Genomic DNA, 25,062 nt, shown 5'->3' with positions numbered 1-25,062 from the left:
ATTTACTGTTCCTATCATACATATAATATGTGCACATTGCTGACACCCAATTTTTGACCTCCAAAAATTCAAATTAATTAATCAAGCTTCTTGAATATCAAATAGAGTAGAATATTTACTCAGAGAATCAAAAAAATACTTCCGAAACGGTTTTTGATGCTATTTTGCCATTTCATTTGGCAAAATACCCTGATATACATTATTATGTTTTTACGTATAATTTTTAGTGTTTATCATGTCTATTTTATCCATTTAAAAAATCAGTTTATATATAAAAAATAAATAAATAGGTATTTTAATTAAGTATGCATCTTGATTGTTAGTTTTAAGTCATTCACGACTCAATTATTATAATCAATCTTTTTTGCAATTAAATATTTTACTTTGTTAAATCAAGAAGCTTAATTAGTTAATTGGGTAATTATTTTATCTCGATCTTATTACAATACGGTTGGATGGTTAAGAGATAGGCTTTGATTTAAAAGAATTGATTTCAATATGTCCACAAAAATGTGGTTACAATTGAAGTGAAAAGGCTATTCTTCAACTCCAATTGTGGCCACAATTTTAAGTCATAAATTAGCCCTTTTGTATTGTCCAGCCCAATTCAATGAACCCGACCCACTTCAATTATAATCCCCAACACCCCTTTTCTCTTTTCTTCATTCTGAAAGAACAAAAAAAAAAAAAAAAAAAAAAAACGAGCCTTAAACCAAACGAATCCAGCTGTCTCCATGGCCATTTTTGGCAACGAGTCTCGTTCCTTTTGCTTTACAGTCTTGCTCGCCCATTTTGGGTAATAGTATCGATGATGCCTGTCGATTTCTCCTTGTCCAGCTTGCAAACGGTAACTTTGATATTTTTTCGATTTTTCAATTAATTTTTGCTTGACTTCTCTTGTAAGATTCGGATTTCAAGGGTTTCTATACAAATTTGAGTTAGGATTTGGTTTCCAAGGCTATTTTCTAAACGGAAAAGGGCCAAATTTACCCTGAACTATTGGAAAAAGGGCTAAATATATCCCTCGTTATATTTTGGGTTCAAATATACCCATGCTGTTATACTTTAGGTCCAGATATACCCCTCCTCCATTAAAATTATCCAAGATCGACACTAGATTTGACGTGGCATGACAGCTCAATGAGGTGGACGCCAACATGGCATGCCACCACACCACCCAACCCATTTACCCCTCTCTTTCCCTTATTCTCCCACCACTGTCATCTCCCCTCCCTTAACAACCAGTGCCACCATTAGCACCACCACACCACCATCTCCAACCTCCACCTCCATATAGCAGAGTCTAAAAAGAGGAAATTACTTTATGCCAGAGCAATGCGATACCAAATGTTCAGCAGAAGTAGAAGCAGTAAGAATTAATGACCTGAGGGAACTGAGTTGCATATGTAATACTTCCATTAAAAGTAACCTCTTCTCCTTCCGTTGATAGTCCGTGTAACGCCTCCCGCCTCCGACCACCACTCATAAGCAGGGATATTTAGTCGAGGTATGGTCGGTGCTGTGTTACCCAATAGTGATATTTTCTCATCCAAATTCAGGTCTAAAATTAGATCATCTACTCTCTGGGTAATGGATAATGAGAAATTACAGAACTGAAATTTTTGGGTGTCTGGGTTGGACGTGTCACATAAGAATGGAAAAGGAGTTGACTGAGTAGTGCTGAGAAAAAAGAAGAAGATGATAATGGTTATGACAACAATTTTATGGAATTGTAACAGAAAGGGAGTGAAGGTGGAGATAGTGGTGTGGTGGTGCTAATGGTGGCAGTGATTGTGAAGGGAGATGAGATGATATGGTGGGAGAAGAAGGGAAAGAGATGGGGTGGTGAGGTGGCATGCCATGTTGGCATTCACCTCATTGAGCTATCATGCCACGTCAAATTTAGTGTCCATCTTGGACAATTTTAACGGAAGAGGGGTATATCTGGACCTAAAGTATAATGACAAGGGTATATTTGAACCCAAAGTATAACGAGGGGTATATTTAGCCCTTTTCCAATAGTTCAGGGGTAAATTTGGCCCTTTTCCGTTTTCTAAAAGTCCCACATCGTTGGTTTTACAAAAAGTTTGCACATTTTGGGTTCTATAAATAGAACCCATTCCCTTCATTTTAGACAAGGTTTTTCGGAGTCCAAAAAAAATTGGTTTCTTAACCATTAAGGTTTTTACACCCTCCAAGAGTGGGAAACACTCAAAAAATTCGGCAACGCCTTGAGTTTTCGAGGAAGCTTCTCGCTCTAAGTTTAATTTTTGGAAGTCGTTTTCGCGACTCGGGTGAAAGGTGGTTCATCAACTCCCGTCGCCCCGTCGCTGCTCTCAAAAAGGTAATGCTTGAACCCTTTTATTTCTTTAATTTCTGCATTAGTACAGATGCTTATTTAGTTTGATTTGAGAAGATTATTTTAAAATATGTAGCTTAATATGGATAGAAAGGTTGTGCTGTTTTAGGTTTTAAGGACTAGAAACTGTTTAAATACAGCTATTAATAAGGATCTAATTTTAGTTTTCTCTCATTATGAATAGTTCAGGTTAATACTAATACAAGAAGTGATTTACAAATTTTTATGGGAATGAGTTAGCCTGAATTTTGTCTGGTTTCAGTTTATTGAATTTTAAAGGATTTCCTGTGAAGAGCATATGTGAAAAGAGATTTAGTCTCAGATACATGTTTGTGTCTTGTTTGGTTTTAAGATGGTTCAAATCTACTAAAGTCCAGTAGAAATGCTCATCCAGTAATTAAGGAGCCTTCAGTTTAAGTAATCTCTCTCTTTTGATTGGCATATCAGTAGTTTCAGATTAAATGGTCTTTCTTGCTCTTCTTATGTATTGAAGATGTCTATTTCTGACATACATTAGTCAAATTCTGAAAAATCGCATCAAATGTGCTAAAAGTGTTGGATTATGGCTATCCATGTTTGAAGTAAATAAATACAAACCATTCAAAGTATTTCTCCTTGATTCAGTTTGATCCAACTTAGATGTAACATAGTTTGTCCATAGCCTACTTTATGGTTTCTCCCTTAGACAATAGTACTATAGTTCTTCTTTCATTGAGTGTGTTTCTACCCTTTTGGGTGCTAAGTTTTCTTTTGTCCAAGATATGAGGAGTTCTGGTCATTTTTATCTTATAATTTACCTCTTATGTGTTGTGAAAAGGGGAGGAGGGGGCAGATCACACAATAGTATAAGTAAAAAGAGAATAGGTCACCAATAATGTAGGATCATATTTAGAAGTCCAATCTGTGTATTTTTCAGCATCATTGTGTTGTCTTAAGAAAAAACAGAATCTGATTCAATTGAATTAAGATGATTAGGTGTTGTTTTGTATTTCAATTAACCTAAATATCCTGTAAATGTATTTGGATACCTCTGGCAGCCTTAGTATGTGCATATTGGATTCAAACTTGTGAAGTATAGCTCTATGATTAAATCTGTTTCACTGTTTGAGGAGACTGTTTGTTATTATATATCTGAGGAAGAAGCTTTATATGTGTGTAAAAACATGGATATTTCCAGAATCATTTAGTTAGCTTAAGCACTACGGTTGAATTAACATGAGTCAAGATGATTAAGGTAGGCTGTATTAAGCTTCAATATGTGCTAAAATTTCTATTTTGTTAAGAGGATTCCAAATCCTATGTGATTTCATCATGAAGTGGTATTGTGCTTTACTAGGTTTCTGGTTAGCATTTCGTTTCTTCTGATTTGTTATCATCTTACTGGTTGAAAGCTGAGGCAACCTAGGGATTGGTTTAACCTCCTCCAAATAGCCTACCATGCCTAAGGTTCTAGAAACCTTTGGATCTTGTGTGGCATTGGAAATATGGATAGTGGCAGCCCCCCCCTTTTTTTTTTGTTGCCTAGATGTTTTAAGCTTGGTGACCTATGCCATGTATTGTAGTCAGTCTTTGAAGGTTCATCTTCCCTTAAAGCATCATATTGTGTGTTAGCTGTCCATATCCTTCCAAGTAAATGGATTTTCAGATTTTTGTGTTTAGAATTAATAAGTCTTTTGGTTTCTGATTATTTCTGAAAGTTCTGGTCTTGTTATGAGATGTTGAACCAAGTTGTGATAGTTAAAACAATGGAGCATTTTGTTTGATATTATCTTGGAGAACTCCATATACTTCTTAATACTAATCCTTCACCCCCTCTCTTTCTTTGCATGACTTGGGATGTGTCAAATCCCATTCAATGATCATGTACATGTTGAGGGCTGTGTTTGAGTTTTGGAGTTTAATGTTATACTTTGAGGCTGCTGCTATGGACAATATCCCTTTGGCTATTCCTTTGCCTTAACATAAGTTGTTGTTGCATTTTGAGAGGGCTGGCCATCACACTTTGATGCCCATTTGAGGAGATTTATTAAGGTTGATTTTTCACACTTGAGACACACTTTGGCTCACTCTTAAGATGAACAAATCACATTTGGTATATGCTATTGTTGCTGTATTGGAAGGCTGTCCGGTGCATTCATATCCCCTCTAAATTATTTCCATGACTTACAGTCACCTACTTGTGGTTGTGCTTGACTGCTATGCCCTAATTGGTGTCCTTTGCTAGTATTTTGGGCCACTGTATTTTGGTAAATTGTTATTAACTACTACCTGCTATCCTGCTGTATCTGTTGCTACCTATTATTACTTAGTGTTGTGGCATTTTTATGGGTTGTTGCACCTTAAAGTGCACTCAAGGTGTTGCATTTTGGGGGAATTAGTTGTTGCCTCATTGTTAAAAAAAATAAATAGATACTGCACTTGTTCTGGGAAAATTTGCTGAACTTGAGCTAAGATACCCTATTGAGTTGGTGCAAATTATGCATCTGCTGCTGCATTTTGATACCCATGCCTTGATGGGAATAGATACCTTACTTGATTGACTGATTTGCTGTTGCATCCTCCCATGCTTGCTGCATTTTGAGATTGGACCTGTTACATCCTAAAAGGGCTGGTGGCTGCTTTTTGGGTGGATAAGCAATTGATTGCTACACCTGGCTTTGAGAATGGATACTAGGGCTGTTGTAGTTCTGAGTCAAATTACTACAGGACTCTTGGGCTGCCACCTTGTTGTGTTTGCTGCAACAGCTGCTGCTTATGGCTACCTACAGTTGCTCTTTGTTATTTCATTTTTTGCTGCTATCTAGCAGTTGCTATCTGGACTGTTTATTGCCACTATTGCTTGTTGCTTGCTGTTGTATGTTGACCATCAGTTGTTGCTTTGCTGTTAAAAGAAATGTACAGATACTATGCTTTATACTTGAGCTGACTCTCACATTTTTGTGATTGAGCTGCAGCCGTGTTTATGACTAAATTTTCTTCAAAAAGAATAGATGCAACAATGATGCTACCCTTTGATGACTGGACTGTTTTGAATATGATACTACATAGGGCCGATGAAAAAGTATTTAACTTGAGGCCACATTTTTTAAAAGAACAGATTTATATACTTGATGAAAATTTACTGATTAGAATAGATACCTAACTTAAGCATGCCTAGTCCAGAAAGGTTATCCCTCGGTTTAGGCTAGGATGATCTCACATTGATATCACAAGGTAGGAGCCAATATGCGCTTGGCAAGGCAACTAGAATGGTCCCTAGTTTGCAGCCACGACATAATTTAGGTTACTTTGCCATATTCGGAACCGTGAGTCTGAGCCTTTGTAATCAAAGCTCACAAAGTTTGATACGGGTCCGAGGGATATTATTTATATTCATAAACGACACCCTATGGGGTGGCGTATCATTTGACTAACTATTTTCATCTCATTCTTGCAAGGTACGTTTAGCCAATATGGGTCCGTTAGATGGGATTCTACTAAATACGGAAGTGAAGTGAAGTTGAAGGCCCGAAAGCTCGGATGAAAGACTAGAAGAGCATAGAAGAATGAAAACAAGGCTGCTGAATGGTTTGGGCCCAAGGCCGTAAAAAGCTAAACTTTTCTTCCCTTTCCTGTAGTATAGTTTTTACATTATTTTCTGTGTGACCAGGCAAATACATTTGTATAGTTATTGAAACCCCTACAGGTTAGAACCTAGGATTTGGATAGATGACGTTTCAACACTGTACCCAAATGATAAAAGAGTTGTATTCCATTTGATTAAGATAAATAAAAGTGAAAGTATATTTTTCTTGCAAAAAGTTGATTATTTCTGAATACCTCTTTAAAGTGCATTTTAATTTGGGAAATCTTAAGAAAAGAAAGTAAAAAGAACATTGGGGCTAGACCTAACTTAATGAATTCTAATAAGTGGAATTTCCTTCAAAACTCGAGTCTGGGAAAATAGTTCTGAGGATATGGTTGACTGAGGAGATAAAATGTGGATAATGTAGGAATTAAATCAAGGTTGTACATATACATACATATATATTTTTCTTACATACAAACACATGACACTAGTTTTAGATGGGATATACCCAACGCACTATCCTTATAAGTAAAAAGGACAAACTACTTTATCCGGATATTTTAAATCCGAAATCAAAGTATCCTTACTTAAAGGGAATTTGTTTAACTCTTTTAAAACCAAAATGATATGTCATGACAATATTTTTATACAGGAAACAAAACAAAACATAAGCAATTTATACATAATCACACATTGAAGCTCGAAGGTCAATCGTATTCTACGAATCCTTAATACTGGGGTGCCTAACACTTTCCCCAGGGGATCACCAGAATCCTTACCTAGAACTTTTGGATGAAGAAGGTTTTTTCACGGTGTATGAATGAACCCTTCAAAATTGGTTTTCCTAATTTCCTAAAAATTAGGTGGTGACTCTCTTAAAATAAAGTCTGAAAGAGCACCAACGATTTCGAAGTAGCTTTTTCGAGCGCTAGCCCCGCCTGCGAAAATGCGAACCATTACACACATAATATACATAGTATACTATTGTTTTATAAATCCCATTCTATACATGAATATACAACATATATATAAAAAGTAGATCATATTTATTCAAGAGACCATGTGAGGCATATGTGTTTCCATGTCCTCAAACTCGACATGCCAAACTAGGTGGTGGAAGGCCAAGTCATCAACCCCCCCCCCCCCCCTCCCTTTTAATCCTGATGCCGCACAAGTTCCAAGAGGTTTCACGAACCTCCGGCATGACTGGTCACCAGCGAAGGGTTCAAACTAGACCTCTTTTTTACCTAAACTGCCTCTCAACCGACAAACAGGGAAGACACAGATTCACATACACCCCCACATGGTTCAGAATAAATAAGATATTTATAATATATATGTATATGGAACAACTATCGGCCAATAAGAACAGGCAAGACCAGTAGAGAAAACATGACTTGATCATGAAAATCAAGGTAATCTATATGAGCACAGTATAGCCTAAACTAAACTTAAACCAAAACAACCACAATAGATTAGTCAAATGCAGTTCTGAACAATATGGAATCAGGCAGATGTGATAAAGTATAAGAACACAAAGGGAAAATCATTCTCTAAGCACAGTGTCATCACAACAGGTTTAGTATACATAAAGTATACTTGTAACTATCTAAGCATAACTCTCAAATGGTTCTAGACATTTTATGGACAATTCAAGTGAATACTTTGTTATCTTCAAGACATTATATTCCAAGTCTAAATGATTCCCCTTGTAAAGGCAAAAATAAACAGGTAGATACAAATTATAATCTTAACAGCTATAGCACAGCCAAAGCCAGGCAGGCACAAACTAGGGTCCTTTATTAGTGTGATATCATGTTATGTTTTCACAAAATCCAATTCAAGACATAAGCAATGATGGAAACCAAGCTAGTATTGTCTATAGAACCAACTGCCCAGAACCCTTTAAGCTATCATGTTCCTAAATGGGGTATATAAATCTTAGACACAATCTACACCCCTTTACAACGTAAGCAATTAGGAAGGTCAAAGTCTCAAAATGCACAGGGGTCCCACATTCTTTTTATTCTAGGTGTCCTAACCTTTACTCTTGATTCTGCCTTATTTGCAAGAAAGTTTAAAATAACTTAAGGGATGAACTTAATCTTAGCTATAACATTATTCTTAATCTTCATCTTTTCTTTAAAATTTGAATAAGTATCACATATTTCTAACTTTATATGTTGCACAGGAGGAAAATAGAATAAAAAAAGATTTAACGATAAAAATATTCTCATTATGAACTCAGCAGAGCTAGTGTTTTTACAAGAAATCTCTAGCCAACCTTCCTGCAATAGATTCTTTCTTAACATCAAGCCTATTTATTCAAACATGACTAGAGTAGGGCCAACTTTATCTGTTGTTGGGCTTCTATATTAATGGACTCATGACTCAGTTCAAAGAAAGAAATGGAAAGAAAGCATGATTTATTCTTTAAAGAATCACAAAGAAGAAGGGCCAAATATGCCCCCCTTCAGCCTACATACTATCTTGACTAAACACAGGACCATTGACCTTCTTACCTTTTAAAAGGGGCATTAGTAGGACTTAAAATGAAAGGGAGGAACAAACCACTTTTCAAAAACACAGGTTGAAAACACAATAATACACATAGAATCTACATAAGGTCCAAATCATAAACCTAACTTAACTAGTTGCTAAAGGTTCTGTCATATACCATCATGTCTTTTTCACAAAGGGGAAAGGACTCTTCTATCTCATTTACCAAAACAAGCAGTGTTCCTTAAAAAAAAACAATTTTCCCTTTTCCAGTTTTGTTACGGTCTCTAACTAATCCAAATATTTTTTCTTAAGGCATATTAAGACAGACACAACAAAACCAAGCTAAATCTGTTCTAGCAGTCCATTAAAGATGTATAAGCAATTCCATCTTTTAAGACTCAACAACCTTAACAGAATGACAAGATGATCCCAAAGTGCAAAGGGTGAGAGGTTATACCCCATGGACTTGAGAGGGATGCCATGACAACCTTTTATTTGGGAGAAAAGATACTATGGATTGCTTGACCCTTTCTCAATCCTCTCCTAAGGTGTCTTTGAAAGACCTTCCCCATCCAGCCAAGTGATTTTCAACCTCAACCCATACAATTATGACCTTTTATTACCCCCCCCCCCCCTCCCCAATCACACACCAAATGAGACTGGGCAGTTCACAGATCAACAGACAGGTAGTTTTTCCCTTTTTAGTTCTCAAGTACTGCTTTCTCCTATTCCATTCCTTCATACTCCCTTTTTACTTAGATTATTAGCATGAGGCTTTTTCTTTCTATCTATGCCTATCTTTAAGCCCAGGCAGTTTGCAAACAAAGGGATTATAATTACTATATCAATTACTTATACACATAGGAGAACAAAGAGAATATTCATGTCTCAAGGCAAAGCCTTAATTTCTAAATTGTTCAGGACTTGGGCAAATCAAAGTCAAGTTGCTTCTTTTCATGCTTCTTTCAATACTTAAACTCATAAAATTTGAACATTCATGATCCCTTACCAAGTTAAGACTCATACATGGGTGAAGACAGCACAGATACAAGAGCATAACATATCAGTCCATTACTTTTATAACAAATTACCTCATTTCTAAATGAAGTCACTAAATGGGGCAGTGTCAACAAAAGGAATCACTCATAAGAGGACAAACCTCTTCCTTAGACATCACTTTCATTTCATTTTTTTTTACTCTCTCAGTTTCAATATCGACTAGGCGACAAGGTTGATAGTTAGCCTATTAACCATTTAGCAACTAGATCAACTCTAGTTAACCTTAAATGAAGACTTGATCCTGTGGTCCCTATCATTTCTCTCATTTTTTACTTTTCCTTTTCCATCAGATTCTACACATTTAGGAGGTAAACTACTACTAGGTGAAGGGCTTATGGTATAGACTATCAGAACAAATTGTGAACACCATGTGCATAAGTAACAAATTTCATCAAGGCAAACCAGGCTTAAGTAGATCAAAAAAGCCAACAGGATTCACATTTAGGTGCCATAATCATAATAGTTTCTAGGATTCTACTATGAGTAATGGACAATTAACATACACTTGTCACACATCATAAGTGGTTATATCTAATCTACATTAGGGTGATGACACAAACATAGACACAGTCATGAGCAAACTATCAAGTTGTAAGCTTAAGGCATGAACCTGCTACTCCTTTGTTCTAGTGACAATAAACAGACAATTGGCTTATCTTGTCTTACTCTAGTCTAAGTGCAAGATTATTTAAGAGGAAAGAAGCAATAAGACATTCCACTATTATATTCAGAGGTTCAGTACAACATATTCATATCTTTTATCTAAATTTTCCTTATTTTATTCATTTTCCAGAAGAAAGAGGAGCACATCAGGAGCTATATCCAAAAGCAACTTATCAAATTCAAACAGCCCAGTTAAGACTTTGACAATAGACCTCACTTCACAAATAGGGCAATTCATGACTGACTAGCAAAATAGGGAGATTTAACTGTAAACACAAGCACACACTACCAACAAGTCAACCATGTTCAACTGTATTACACATGGACTGTCTCACCTCTCTCTTCTCCTTTTTTGTTTTAAAGTTAAGCTGAACTTATTATATTTACTTTACTTAAGATCATACTCAGTAAACTAACAACAATATTCAAGAAAAAGGCAAGGGAAAGGTGAAAAGAACCTTCAAAACACCTCACATACAACTCTTTATGGTGAACATAGAACCTCAAGACCACATGAACAAACAAAACCAAAGCAATTCAACAGTCTACTTCTTGAATGATCTTTACAATGACATTTTCCTTCATTCTTATCATGTTTTTATCAAATGAATCACACATTAAGCACAAAACCAAACAAGGCATTTTTAGCACATGAACATATGAGCACAACTAACTTACAAATATATTCAAACGAGGCAGTATAGTAAGTACTAAATACAAAAATGAAATAAACTAAATCAAGGTTTACCTTTTAAGTGCGCAGCCAAGAAAAGAATGGCTTTGGGAGCCTCTGTGCTTCCAAATCTCAGCAACCCCATCCACACACGAAGAAAAAAAGGTAAGAACCAAATATTTTAACTAAAACCCCAACTACTTAGTCTAGGTTTTCAAAATTCTTTTTTGTCGTCCGGCTAAAGCATACACACGGGGCTGAGTGGCACCTGAAGTAGATGCTCCCCCTCGACCTCTACCTCGGCCTGCTGGAATCTGGGAAATCTACCCTATCGGGCGCACTGAAGAGGAACCAGCCACTGATCCTGTGGGCTGAACCCCAGCTCTACCACTCATCGACGGGTAATCTCGCATCATGTGCCCAAACTGGCCACAGGCATAGCAAGCATCTGAACCTTGGCGACACTGTCCGGAATGTAGTCTACCGCACTGGTTGCATCGCGGTACTGGGGGTCTCCTCTGACTATAATCTCCCCTAAATTCAGAATATGAGGCCCTCGAACTCTAACCCTGTCCTGAAGGAAAGGAGCGATCAAATCTCTTATCTGCAAATCGTGGAGGCGCACTAGTCGCCGACTGGCCTGAATGTCTGGGATATATCTGCCTCGATCCCCTTTGTAATCACTACCTGCCCCCATAGATCTAGCCCTCTTGCCTTGCCTTCTATCGGTATCACGATCACCCCTTTACGGATGTTGTTGCCCTTCTAAATTCTGGGCATGAGCTTGAATGCGAGAAATATCCATCCCCTCTTGTAACGAAGCCGTCAACCAGTCCTTGAACAAATGTGGCCCTAAGCCACTCACAAATCGGTGCACTCTATCTCCCATATCGGCCACCATAGTCGGGGCATATCTAGCCAATGAATTAAACTGAAGGCTATACTCCCGGACACTCATATTTTCTTATTTCAAATTTAAGAATTTGTCTGCTCTAGCTCGGCGGACCTCGGGTGGCAAATAATGGCGGATGAAGGCATCTACAAATTCTTGCCAAACGGGAGGAGGCGCATTCTCTTTTCTTAACGATATCCAATTATTATACCATAATACCGCCACATCTCGGAGTCTATAAGATGCCAACTCCACAGATTCAGTTTCAGAGGCATGAACAATCTTCAATGTTCTCAACATTTCATCAATAAAACTTTGCGGGTCTTCATTCGGCTTTGACCTGAAAAATTTCAGAGGATTCAAACTCATGAAATCACAGGCTCTGGTACTAGCTGCCCTATCACTCGGACCCGTATTCTACCGCTGTGCTTGGGCGGCAACTAACTGTGTCAATAGATGGATTGGCCTTGGTCCCTTGTTGACCCGAAGCAACCGGTAGAGGAACTGGAGCTGAAGCTCCTCCTTGTTCTTCTACATTGGGCGGGGTGGAGGAAGTATTAGATGGGGCCTCATTATGTGATTCGCCCTCTTCTACATTCATTGAACTTGAACTCCGGGTGACTGGATCGCCCCGTCGGGGTGGCTTTTCGCTCCTCTCCAACGAGTCAAGTGGCTTTCACTCCTCCAGTTCTATTATTATTGACTTGACTTATTATTATAAAAACTACTCACTATCCACCCAATCTAGTGATGCTTTCGGCTACTGGACTTTCGCCATCTAGGGTGCAGCATTCGGGCTACTTCGCCTTGGCGGCTCTCTTTCCACCCGCCTTTTCATCGTAGTCTTTCCCTTCTGGGCGGCTGTAGCTTTTCCCTTTGGCGGCATTTCTGAAATCATAGCACACTATTAAGGAGGAGATAATCTTATAACACAGCTCTATCGCACGATCTCATAAGATGAAAGATGGTTATTTTTCCTCAATGCCCTGTAGCCTCCTGTTTATTAGTGTGGCGCGCAACACACCATAAACAAGACTCTACTAGACATGGCTCGTAGACACTTCCTAGGACTGAATTGCTCTGATACCACTTTTGTCACGACCCGACTAAGGGCCATGACGGGTACCCGGGGCTAACCACTGAGCACCACTCATTCTATTGCTTATCATACTCATTAAGCGTACATTCATTAATATAATACCCAAATCATAGGAAAAACCATTTTTCATTTGGAAACATAATTACTTTTATATACATACGCCCTTTGGCTATCAAAATAATAAATACATATACAATAGTAACATCGTGAGACCATACTACCCACACATGCGTATCTACGAGCCTCTACTGGAGTACTAGACATATGGACGGGACAGGACCCCGTTGTGCCCAAAATACGTATATGCACACAAAAGAATGAACCAAATAGCACCTCCGAAATAATGGAGTGCTCCTGTAAATCTGCTGATAGCTCCTATTGATTTGCACTGTCTCCTTGTCTACTTGTGGGCATGAACACAGCGTCTAAAGAAAACGGACAACAATACGAATATTGTACTGAGCATGTAAGGCATAAGCAATAAAGATATATCAATGAAATACAGAGACATCGAATGAAGAGTGATCTGTAACTGACTGTCACTTAAAACTGAAATAATGCATGCTAACTTACTTCGTAATCATCATCATATCACATATGCATATAGGTATAAGTTGCACGTCCATATAGGTACGATGTGATAATCATTAGCCTGCATCCAGGCCTCCCGCGTCCGGAGTACCATCTCATGCCGCCCACTAGTGGTGTCTGCCCATGCCATCTAGACATGATGTATACGCTGCCCGCTTTAGCGGTGTCTGCCCGGCCATGTAGGCGCGGTGTGATAGCATCATGTATATCTCATCAACTTATCATATTCTCATCATACTATTATCATAATGCATGACTGGAAACTTAAGACAATTATACTCTATCGGGGTGACATAAGGTCGTGAACCCCCGATTCCATTATGGAGTATTTATAAGCATTCTGTCTCACCTTGAAGGAATTAGCATATAAGGTGAGTGTATTCAATGAACAACATCAATGGATCATAATATAGGTCATTAGCCTTGTAGAAACATAGTATCGTGGGCCTTAAACTCTTTAAACTTAGACTCATCATTATCATGCTTGTAACATATCTCTTATCTTATCTCATATGAAGCTCTTTAACAAGATTGACTCATAGTTTTTGGACGTAGGAAAGTCATGAAGAGATAGGAAATATCATGTCATGAGAATCATGCCTTAGAAAGAAGGGACTAGCCTTACATACCTTTTCGATTAGCTACTCTATCGCTTGAACGTTCCTCTCCAATATTCACGTTTCTACCTTCAAGAGAGTTCATACTCGTACTAGATAATCAACAACATAAGCGTGTTTGAACTAAAGCTATAGAAAATTGAGCAGCATCTCCTTTGTTTCTACTACTTTCTCCATATCATATATCAACTCCCAAACGTCAATAATAACATTCATAATATCATCATCAATGACTTTAGTCAAATTCATCATTATCCAATCCCCACAATTTCCTCTCAAGGTCCTCCATAATCATAATACAACGTTACATTCATTTTCATCTAATGTTTCTCTCATACTCCTAACATCATTCATAACGTAATTACAATCACCACATATCAATATTCATGATTCATATTAATCTACTATTCACAATTGCCACTAATCTCATCTTTTGTAACCCATTTTCCATCTTCTTCCAGAATCCAAGTGTTTCAACTTTTCAATACTTTAAACAACATGGAATAATCATAAAACTCACCTTTGAATGCGTAGGAACGGGTTTTGGTTGACAATGCTTCACTTGAAGAAAACCCTAGCTTTAGCTTCCAAGGGATTTCTTGTCTTTAGCAACCCCAAAGAGCTTCCTTGCACCCTATTCACTTGAATTTATGGTATTAACCTTTAATTTCCTCTTGTGTTCTTGAAAATGAGATGTATAGAATATTCTAGAAGCTTGGAGAGAAGTGGAGAAGTGGAAAGAATGAGAAAATAAAGTGGGAACATGTATTTATAGTTGCAACTTAATCAGTCCGTCGGGCATTATACGGACCACTTATACGGTCCGTATAAGTGTCCGTGGTTCACCACCATGGAAAACATTGTTGCTGTTGGGTTATACGGTCCGTATAAAGTTTCACGGTCCGTATAAGGTGGTCGTGTAACTCACAGTTTTTCCGAAGTTGTCCTCGTCGTTTCGTTTGATCTCCAATCCTTATACAACCTTCTTAACACTTGTTTAGTACTTCATCAATGATCTAAACATCCCTATAATTCACCCTCAAGGCCTTACCAAATAATTCTTAACGCAATGATTTACGAAACCTTCCTAAACCCCACTTATACTCCACTCGTCCTTATCATTCCTTATTTCATCAATTTATATAACTTCAAAATCTTAACGTATGCATCCTAGGACTTACTAAATATCCGTCTTATAGCCTTAAGAACTTCTTGTCATCCTTAAGCTCGCGTTGGTCCATTCACTACACGACGACATGAAATTTCCAAGGTGTAACATTTGTTGTAACACCCCGTACCTTTAACTTAAGTTTTGACCATGATCCTAGACTTAGAAAACCAGATAGAGAATGTGGGGAATGGAAATTTCGCTTTAGTTGTCAGATGGGGATTTACGCCCCAGAAGATGGACCATATTTCAGTATATGGCCCGTCCTTCAAATCGTAAGATGACATCTAAAACCACTGAGCATTCTGGAAATCGGCTCAGGAAACCTTTACGGTTAAATACGGAATACGACCCGTATTTCAGCACGTAAATTGTCGTCAAGTTCATTGTGCATTCTGGAATGAGGCTTGGAGAATTATATTGTTAAATACGACCCGTATATGGTGATCGTATTTGGGCTGGAGGTACTACAGTGTTTCTGTTTTGGAATATGCTTAAATACGGTCCAGGTTTTACGGGACCATAAATCATAATACAAATTGTATTTTGGTCCGTATTTCACCCGTCGCGCCAGAAACTATAAATACCTGATTTTTGTTCTAGTTCTTATTTTTACAAGTCTCTAAACCCTAGAACGACTTGTTCCTCTCCTCCATCACCAAGAACACCAAGGTAAGTCTATTCTAACCATTCCAAGTGAATTCTAGCATGTGTTCTCATAATCTAACAATGAAATCATTGTTCTTAACATAGGGTTTTCAAGAAAACCCATTTAAAGGATTCAAGACTTAGACTTTGGAATTCTTCTTCGAAGTTCAGATTTTTAATACAAGTTTGGAGCATTACCAGGTATGTAGGGTTGCTATCTATGTGTGAGAACATCATTGTTCTTTCCCACGCCTCTTAATCCATAGAGTATGAATCCTTACGAAAACTAGGGTTTCTTATATACCATGCTCATGACAACCTTAAGTCCCTGTCCATGATTATATAATGTATGAACTGCTATTATTCTATCATTGCGTTCTTAATAACTCCATATGATTATTGAAAATCAGTCTGTAATCCATGAAAATCCATATCTTGTATTCCATGGGTTCTTGCATGCAGGTTTTTAACTAAAAATGATTATTTCATAAATATCATACATGTCTACAAATTTTCATGCAATTATATTTATAATTACTTTCATGCCATGATACAAGATACATACATGTTAAATTCAAGCTATTTCATGAAACCATGTTTACAAGTTATTTCGTGAAATCATGATTACAAGTCAAGTGCAAGTTAATTCACGAAAATCATGGGCTAAGAATGATTTCCAAAAATCATGGGCTAAGAATGATTCACAAAAATCATGGGCTTCTTAGCCAATTATATCATGTTCATGTTTTTGGGAGTTGCACGAATTACCGAGAAGGCTCAGATAACCTGAAACTATGTAGCCACCATAGGACAAGGATCGCTCCGCTCAGTTAGGACGATTCCTTAATTTTACACTGAATGGATCCATCAGGCATGTTACCACCTTATACCCTGGCAAGGTATGGGGGCTCTGCTGGTCCGGCGAGGTACCAGACTCCACGTACCCACGTGGTGATATCATGTTGTCGGTTTATGAAATGCTCTCCCTACTTACCATGTTTTACTCATGTTATATATATATATATATATATATATATATATATATATATATATATATATATATATATATATATATATGCTCATGCTCATTGTCACACCCCATTTTAACCGGGTTGATTTAGGGAGTATGACGTATTGGTGATTCCTGTTTATTTGTTTCAAGGAGTCGCCACCTAATTAATTTAATGGTGAATTAGGACACCTAAATATTAACTAAGGTAAAGTTAAAACTAAACCTCCGTTAATGGTCTGCTAACCAGTGTGATTCTAGGTAAGGGCTCTATATTATCCTAAAGGGAAGGTGTTAGGCATCCTTTAGAATCCGTTAACTACGGTTATCCGGCCAAACTTAGGTTAATTAATTAATGCTAAATAAGACGTTAAACCTTAAGAAAAACAAAAAGGGTTAAGAAATGTTGCTAAGGTTTTTTAAGAAAAATATAAGAATGTTGTTGAAGATAAGATTTAAAGAAAATATAATAATTTGCATGAAAGAAGATTTCAAATGCCATTTAAAACAAAATTGATAGAAATTGATAAAACTTTAAATAAAAAATGCTATTTAGAATAAGACCTGTAGAAAACGTGATGATTTGCATAAAAGGAAATTTCAAATGCCATTCAAAATAAACTCATGAATGTTGATATGATTTTGAATACTAGTGCTACTTTTGCAATAAAACTTACAAAAGATAATTTACATATGAGTAGACGAAAATGCTTGAAATAATTCAAATGGTTCATTGATTTTTAGGAACAAAAAATACAACAATAGCTATTGAAAGTTTTCTTTATCCTCTTCATTATTTTTTATTAACTATGCTTAGCTAAAACTATATATATGATTGATTCAAACTTAAAGAGTTATTAATAAAATATACTTGAGTTCATATTTGAGTATTAATGATGTTTTGAAGTGTCTATAATAGTAAAATATGCTTCCCTTTACTTGAATATGCTATTTAAAAAAAAAAAAAAAAATATTCTAATGAAAGATGAATGTTATAAGCGTTATAAATAATTTTAACATAAAATTAATAAGGATGAAACCTATGTAATTAATTATTGGTTTATTACCCATTACTAAGACTAAACCTCTCTAACTTCACTAAGGTTCATCTAAATTAAGAAAACAAAACAAAGTAACGGGTTAGTCAAATAATACAAATTAAATGCATAAAAACAAAATAGGGGGTGAAATAAAATTTAATGGGCTCAGCCCACGTTTGAAGGACTGCTGCTGCTGTTGGTGAGAGTGGGCTCAGTCCACGTTTTTAATGCTACGGATCTGCCTGCTATTGGGCTTTGACCCAATAAATTCTGTTTTCTATTTTTCTGCTGCGGACAGGATTGATAGGGAATGACTCGGAAAGATTTCGTTGGACTTATAGCCCAACTCCGAATGCGGGAGAAGAACGAGTCCCTCGGATTCGTATGCGATGGTCATGCACAGAAAAAGAAAGGAAAAGGATTAGAATATAATCAAAAGAATAAGGTCGAACATGTAAAGATAGAATTTCAAAACAGATCAAAGATTATGTATATGCTGTCTATATTTAAATATATCTTGTGTATACATATTCATAAGGATGTATAGAAGGTCAATATCGGAAAGCTTTCACCCCCGTCTTCCTATCAACGTTATTAATTAAGATATACGTATCATATACAATATATATACAATCCCATAATACAATCACGCTGGACAGCCGCACAAGCAAATAAAAAAAAGAGTGGGGCAGCAATCAGTTTTCCCAAAAAATCATCAACATTCAATATGATCATTATTTCACTCGGCTAATGCACAGATCCAACCAAGGGAAAATGTTATTTACCCAATCCAAACAGTGGGCATACTAAATTTTAAATCAAAGGTAATGTGAGAGAGGAATGATATTCAGGCAGGCAAACTCAATTCTTAAACTAAACAAGCACGGCAACCTCCCTAACATGATACCAATATAATTTCAAAAGAAAGCCAATTCTTACTAGCCCTTTTTTTATAATACATCAAATTCAAATAAGAACAAAATCTTATGATAACCTTTAGTAAGCTTATTATCCATTTAACTGAATACTTACACCAAGCTAACCATGTATAAATCAACTACTACAGTAGCACACTAAAACTATCACATATCTGGATCACATGGATCCTTAAAGCATAAATCTCGGCCTAACAGAGTATTTCTAATTAAACAGAGAGGAAATCAGAACCAGCCCCTCAAACGAATAAAACAGAGGCAGGACCAGCCACTCCACAAACTAAAGAAAACGCGAAGCAGAAGCGGAAGCAGAGTTATGGAGGGTAGAAAAATCAGGATCAGAATCAGCCATACGACTAACAAAAAAGAAAACAACTGAGGCATGCCATTAACTTAGCATTGTATGAAAGAACATATCACTGATCAGGATAGACTCAGACCTTATTTTAAGTCGATACTTAAGCATACAGGATGACGCTACAAGTTGATATATCATATATCATTGCTAGTTGGCACAATTCATCATGCGCAAGCTCACATGAACACATGAATACCATTAAAATCGAGATTGAACTAGACCAAACTAAGATGCTATTGACTACTAAAAATGAAAATTTAGCCAAACTAAGACATGAACATGCAGACGCCATTACCCTAAAAAAAATAGCAGATAGGATACTACTAAAACACTGAACTGAACCTGAACCAACTAGAAACAACCAATATATACGAACACACAAATACCTACTAAGCTATTAAACGATATTAAACTAAATATGGGAGAGTTGTTTACATGCTCAAACTAAATTATCATACATAAGCATACTTAACCACATAAATTGACTAACAGAAACTATCAAATTAAACTAACTTAACTAAACTAACCTAACATGTGATATACCTAAACTGCTATAAGCTAAGTAATATACGACTTCTCATAACAAAACATGAAATGAATCAATAGAACAACTAAAAGGTAAGCGTATGCACGTAATTTAGCAAACTGTAGAATAATATATAGAACTAGTCGATGAAGAATGAAACAGGCACTGCGGAACTGATTAGCCTGTGATTAACCCACATTGATACACGACACAGAACCGAACAATCACAGAACTGGAAAAACAGAATCAATCCGAGCTTAAACAGGCATAATACAACTAAAACCACCACAAATAGGAACTAAAACATAATCAACCAAACGAATCACATGAGTAGTTTAAACACTCAAACAATTGCTAAAAATAATTTAAGGGAAGGAAATTTACCTTCTTCGGGTGCAGCGAAGTGAGGCGAAGGTCTCGATATCCACTCGAACACTATCGAATCCGAGCTTGCGATGCTCGGGTTCACAATGATACCAAAACCAATGAAAATGGAATAGAATTGATGTAGTATTCTGATTTGATAAATAAACAAGATCAAAGTGCTAATAGAACTCGGAATTTAGGTGATTAAAAGACTCATATTTTGGAGATTTTCAGGATTTCAAGAACAGCAAAAAAAAAGAGCTTGTTTCAGAATTTAATTTCAGGGGGGGATTTTGCGATTCGAAAGCCTCAATTTTCCCGGGGGGGTTTTCCAGCCTCCGTATTTTTGAGGGAAAAGGGTGGGGGTCTTTTCTATCAGTCCCCCCTCCGATGACTTATCCAACCTCTATTTATAGCGATTCTAGGGCTTATTACAAAGAAGAGAGAGAGGAGCGGGTGGTGTGACGAAGTGGGGGACAAAGTGAAGTGGTGTGACGGTGTCGGAGCAGTGGAGCAGAGGGGGAGTGGGATGTCAGAAGCGTAGTGGAGAATGTCAGACGCGTGGGGTGGAGGAACGTGGGGGGGAAGAGGGTTGCGGCGCTAGGGTTTTGGAGGGTTAAGGGAAAGGGAAGGGATGAAGGAAAGGAGCGGCGGGCGAAAAAGGGAGGAGGGGAAGGGAGAGCCGCGGCGGAGATGAGAGGAAAGAGGCGACGATGTGGATGGTGGGAGAAGAGAGACGAAAGGGAAGAGAGAGAAGGGGGCGGGGGAGGCGGCTGGTGGAAGGTGAGAGAGAAATGAGGGGAAACCCTAAAAGGGTTCCCCTTATTTTCAATGAAATGGGTCAGACCCGGTTCATTTACGGACCGGGTCAATTTTTACACCGGGTATTAAAAGAATAGGCTAATAAATTAAAACACGGATTATTCTAAAAATTGAGATAAGGGATATGGACTAGTCCAAAATTATCAGGAGTCAATCGGGCTTTAATTTGGAGTCCGGTAAGTCAAAATGCGGACCGAGTGCAAGAAATAGTTTGGCTTTAAATTTGAATAAAAGACCCATTTTAATTAATGAATATACCGAGGGTGACAAAATATTACTTAATACCAAAAATGTGTGATTATTAGACTCGGGTAATAAGATCATATGGTGTTATAATAGCCGTGTAATAATATATATTATTTTTCTTTGAAAATCCGCACTAAATAAATACTATTATTTAATTATGCAAAGATAAATGCGTAAGCTGGTAAAAATGCCGAAATGATAAGAATTGTGAATTATAATAATATTAATAAATAATAATAATAATTATTATTATTATAATAGAATAATAAAGTGTCGGTATTGATAAGAGGCTAATAATTATAGTAAACATAATATATATATTTTATTTTTTTCAAAAAATATTAGAAGCTTAAAAATAGGTATTTTGGCAGAGAGGCGGGACAAAATTGGGTGTCAACAACTTGTCCCTCTTTGCCCGATAATGATGAAAGAGTTGTCGGGCAAAGACGTTGACTCAGTAGCCTATTTTGTCCCGGCTAAAGGAAACTTGAGAGGATTATGACCGGACTCCGGTCTCTGAGTTGCCTACATATCTCGGGCTATACGAGAATCAGGTCGAGTGTAGTTCTGGGACAATTACGACACTTGAACCCCAATTGGCGCAAAACTTGCAAAATATTGTCCCAGTGCTGAATTATGATAACACTGGGTATTGTGATAGAAACTTTAGAATTCTGAAAATTGAATTGCTGGAACGCAAGAGAATACTTGCAATTAGAGACGAGTGTTCGAGGTAGATCTTTGACCCGTGTCGGGAAGTTTGACTATCCTTCCCGACAAATTGCCCCAGTTCGCTGCCGAAGAAATAGTTCCACGATTTGATGTGTGATGCCAACTTTGATATTGCCAAAAGCCACCAGCTAAAAACAATTGTCAGCAATAAAGAAATATATGTAAATAAGACAGGGTTGGAGAAGTTACACTTGCAGCCCCTGTTTCGAAAGTTGAATCCACATTTGGAGGTGGATGCCAGAACTGAAATATAAGATACCCGCATTCGGAGGTGGGTGCCTGAACTTGAAATATAAGATACCCGCATTCGGAGGTGGGCGCCTGAACTTGAAATATAAGATACCCGCATTCGGAGGTGGGCGCCTGAACTTGAAATATAAGATACCCGCATTCGGAGGTGGGCGCCTGAACTTGAAATATAAGATACCCGCATTCGGAGGTGGGCGCCTGAACTTGAACATTGAAATACCCGCATTCTAAGGTGGGCGCCTAAATTGAAGATTGACATACCCGCATTCTAAGGTGGGTGCCTAAAATTGATCATTGAAATACCCGCATTCTAAGGTGGGTGCCTGAATTGAACATTGAAATACCCGCATTCTAAGGTGGGTGCCTGGATTGAAATTGACATACCCGCATTCTAAGGTGGGTGCCTAAATTGAACATTGAAATACCCGCATTCTAAGGTGGGTGCCTGAATTGAACATTGAAATACCCGCATTCTAAGGTGGGTGCCTGAATTGAACATTGAAATACCCGCATTCTAAGGTGGGTGCCTGGATTGAAATTGACATACCCGCATTCTAAGGTGGGTGCCTAATTTGAACATTGAAATACCCGCATTCTAAGGTGGGTGCCCAAATTAAATTTTGAAATACCCGCATTCTAAGGTGGGTGCCTAATTTGAACTTTGAAATACCCGCATTTTAAGGTGGGTGCCTATATCATGTCCACTTCCCATGGTGCAAAAAATGTAAATCCACATCCACTTTCAGGGTGCAGAAAAATAAATCCAAGTTCACTTTCACAGTTCAAAATATAAATCTACGTCCGCATTTCACGGTACAAAATATAAATCCACGTCGACTTTGACGTCCGTATTATACGGTACAACAGTAAATTTACATCTACTTTCACGTCTGCATTATACGGCGCAAAAATAAATTCACTTTTACTTTCAAAAACATAAATCTGTATCCACTTTCTACAATTATATGTATATTTTTTTGTAATATAATTCTATTTCCACTTCCATGCTCGCATCCACAATGTAAATGTAAATCCACGTCCACTTTAGAAATAGTATTGTAAAAAGATATCCGCATCTTAATCCATGTCCCGTTGTGACGGAAGTTAAATATATAATTAACCCCCACAATTTGATATACGATGCAATATTTCGATCTTGTTATCTTATTAACATACTTCATTCTAAAAGAATTTGATAATGATTTGAACATGTATGAAGTGATGACGAAATTGAGGAATTCTAACCAATAACAGGTGATCAAGGTCAGTGTCCATGATTATATGTATTCGATCCATCGATGAATGTCACGAGCTAAAACAACTGTTAGTGATAAGAATCAATAGCTGGGTCTAAAAGAATTATACTTACAGCCTTTGGTTGAGAAGATGAACTTGTGTCCACTGTTGCAATTGAAATTTCGTGATGAGTGGAACGACGCCCACCGTTCGGCATAAGCTACCTTTGCATCCACGCTGAAGAGTATTTGCATTTTGAAGAAAGTTAACTTTTTGATCACGCCCATAATTTAATACATGCACCGTGTTCATGTTAATTGGACCTGTCTCAACAAAGAAAAATTGTGAGTTTAAAAGAAAATTGGTTGACTTGTGCATGTCGGGGAACTTGGCCCTTGAATTGACTTTTGTCTCGGTCGCGTCCACGTTCTTCGATGTCTCACCACATATCTTGCTTTGCCGGGGAGTTTCAGTTATAAAAAAATGTATTTTGAAAATAAAAGTAATGAGATTTAGATGACTTTGAAAGGAAATACTTAGTGGCTCTAATATGTAACATGATTAAGAAGACTCGATTTTTGAATTTATTCACATTTTAGAAATATGGATGGACTTTCGTTTAAGACCACTTTTATGCTACTTCTAAAAATTTATCCCAGTTTCAGTCTTAGAGATGCTTGATTCTGGACAATTGAAAAATAAGAACTTATAATGAAAGTTTTCGAAAGTGATTTGACCGACTTCAAAATTTGTCCCAGTTTCAAGTCCTGGAAACACTTAGTTCTAAACAATCGAAAAGTGAGAAAGTTGTAATGAAAAATTTTTGAAAGTGATTTGACCGATTTCAAAAACTTTGTCCCAGTTTCAAGATACTAAGACACATGAATTTAAATGGTGGGAAGACCAAAATCTTGTTAAAAATCCTTATGTATTTTATACGGACCAAAAATGTTTGGCCAAACCGAAGATAAAAATTTCAAAATAGAAGGGCCGAACCCGCCTCGGGTTGCCTACGTATCCCAAAGGAATCAGGCCAGACGTAGTTCGTGATGAACATAAAGATTTTTGAGTTTGTTTTGTTTTTTAATAAAGGGGCCGAACCCTATGTGGGTTGCCTACGTATCCATGTGTGATGCCAACTTTGATATTGCCAAAAGCCACCAGCTAAAAACAATTGTCAGCAATAAAGAAATATATGTAAATAAGACAGGGTTGGAGAAGTTACACTTGCAGCCCCTGTTTCGAAAGTTGAATCCACATTCGGAGGTGGATGCCAGAACTGAAATATAAGATACCCGCATTCGGAGGTGGGTGCCTGAACTTGAAATATAAGATACCCGCATTCGGAGGTGGGCGCCTGAACTTGAAATATAAGATACCCGCATTCGGAGGTGGGCGCCTGAACTTGAAATATAAGATACCCGCATTCGGAGGTGGGCGCCTGAACTTGAAATATAAGATACCCGCATTCGGAGGTGGGCGCCTGAACTTGAACATTGAAATACCCGCATTCTAAGGTGGGCGCCTAAATTGAAGATTGACATACCCGCATTCTAAGGTGGGTGCCTAAAATTGATCATTGAAATACCCGCATTCTAAGGTGGGTGCCTGAATTGAACATTGAAATACCCGCATTCTAAGGTGGGTGCCTGGATTGAAATTGACATACCCGCATTCTAAGGTGGGTGCCTAAATTGAACATTG

The 25,062-nt window shown here is 37.4% G+C and overlaps 1 long non-coding RNA gene across 2 annotated transcripts; it reads left to right on the top strand.

Annotated features, from left to right (window-relative positions):
- Window positions 1-317: 317 nt before the first annotated feature.
- On the top strand, window positions 318-6,159 carry LOC132644808 (uncharacterized). 2 transcript variants are annotated; one of them, XR_009583924.1, is made up of 2 exons: window positions 318-2,344; window positions 5,807-6,159. It is a non-coding gene; the product is annotated as an uncharacterized LOC132644808 (long non-coding RNA). The 2 variants fall into 2 exon arrangements; XR_009583923.1 differs by having other exon boundaries at window positions 5,797-6,159.
- The last annotated feature ends 18,903 nt before the right edge of the window (window positions 6,160-25,062 follow it).

Source organism: Lycium barbarum, chromosome 6, assembly GCF_019175385.1.
Source record: "Lycium barbarum isolate Lr01 chromosome 6, ASM1917538v2, whole genome shotgun sequence".
Taxonomy (NCBI): Eukaryota; Viridiplantae; Streptophyta; class Magnoliopsida; order Solanales; family Solanaceae; genus Lycium; species Lycium barbarum.
Note: the sequence above shows the minus strand (reverse complement) of the source record. Positions and strands in the feature narration are given on the sequence as shown.